Source organism: Andrographis paniculata, unplaced genomic scaffold, assembly GCF_009805555.1.
Source record: "Andrographis paniculata isolate CXL003 unplaced genomic scaffold, ASM980555v1 Contig262END, whole genome shotgun sequence".
Taxonomy (NCBI): domain Eukaryota; kingdom Viridiplantae; phylum Streptophyta; class Magnoliopsida; order Lamiales; family Acanthaceae; genus Andrographis; species Andrographis paniculata.
In genome coordinates, this window is record NW_026137549.1 from 5,195 (window position 1) to 6,824 (window position 1,630).

A 1,630-nucleotide genomic window follows, 5' to 3' on the forward strand; every position below is an offset into this window, starting at 1 on the left:
CCTCGTCCACCCTTCCTTCCTTGGTTGGAGCTATGGATTCACCTTCGCTTTCAATCCATTTCGAGAAGCTAATGTAGTTTCAATATTTATCCCCCCATTTGCATTTGCCTCGATAGGGTTTTCCCACTCGAGATGGGAAGTCTTTATTATATATTCTAGTCTAATTCCCAGGCTGAAACCGGTTCCGAAGCGTGTTGGCAACACGTGCGATCGCACGGGCAAATCAAATTCGCCTTGGGCATGTCAGTCCTGGCCTAATGAAGTACAAGGTGGAATATTGGATCCGGAATTCTTCGGGGAAGCAGCCATATACCATATAGGAGGCAAGAGACTCGATCGTAAAGCTCTAGCCGAAGATGATCGAGCAGCCGAGGCAAAGTGGGTGAATTTCCCGCGTCGGCGTGAACAACCTGTGTGGTGGTAAGCAAGGCCTTAGTATTCTCCGCCAAGTGCTTTCGTTCATGCCATTTCTGAGGCCCACGGAGCAGTATGGCTTTATTCGAAGTCCGTGACCTAGAAATTCGATGCCGTGCACTATCGCAGCTCTTATCCTGTCTAATGATCTGTTTTCTGGGGCCTTCGCCCAGTGTTATACCGAGGTTTGAAAGCAGGCTGTAAAAAGAGACAACTATAAGATATAAGAAGAAAGAAATGTTAATATAAGAAAAGGGCGTCATCTCCCCAAACCTATATATGGCTGCGCAGTCAGAGGTTCACTCCCGAAGGGAAACGTCCTCTCAGAGCACTGAATTGCACTCTTTCCTTTTAGCCTGCTAATCCTAGCCCTCAACTCTATTACATAGATCCTCTTTCAGGTAGTCTATGTCTTGTCTGAGCTTCAATTGCCTTTCTTGGGACTGATTCATCAACTGAAGGAGGGATTTGAGGAAGGTTCATAGCTAGGACCAGGCAGACTGCGACGCTGCAAAGGAGCCCAAGCGAAGAGAATGCGTGGTCTTACTGAAACTGAAAGAGTCTACTTCATTTAATGCTTGCTAAACCCCTTGCCCCTTGGTAATGAGTTTTCCTATTCTTGGCTGGAAGTGAGTTGTCCTTTGGCGTCGATGCTTAGAGGTTCTTTACCCCATGATTGTGGGTGCCGAGTTAGAAAGGTATTAGCTCCCCCCTCTTCGAAGAGATCTTAACTACCCCACTGTCTTGTCATGATTGGAGACGACGAGTAGGACAAGGAAGCTTCCCCCTTTCGAGAGTCTATTTAGCTTTATCTCATCTTTCTCACGAGTACCACGAGGCGCTATATTAATTGCCCTGCTACGGGCGAAACCCTAACATAAACGAAGTATGAGATCGAAGAAGCCCCTTTAGAGATAGGGGAAAGATTCGCTCTTTCGCAGTTGTCCGGTCTTGCTTGATTGAAGATTCGACTCCCACAGGGGCTATCCCCTGCTTTGAATTCAAGGAAGTCCATTACTGAGAGAAATGGTGATCTCGTCTTGCTTGCTGGGAGAGAGGAAGCTTCCGGACCACCTTTTCCAGCCAGATAGCGAGCGATCACTCAGCAATGAACACTAACTGAAAGCGGCCGGGAATGAGTACCTATCCCTTACGGGAATCGAACCCGTGTCTTCGACATGAAAAGACGATGTCCTAACCACTGGACGAAAGGGAC

General features: G+C 47.6%; 1 non-coding gene across 1 annotated transcript; it reads right to left on the reverse strand.

The window, feature by feature from the left end:
- Positions 1 to 1,558: 1,558 nt before the first annotated feature.
- Positions 1,559 to 1,630, reverse strand: TRNAE-UUC (transfer RNA glutamic acid (anticodon UUC)). The gene has a single exon. It is a non-coding gene; the product is annotated as a tRNA-Glu (tRNA).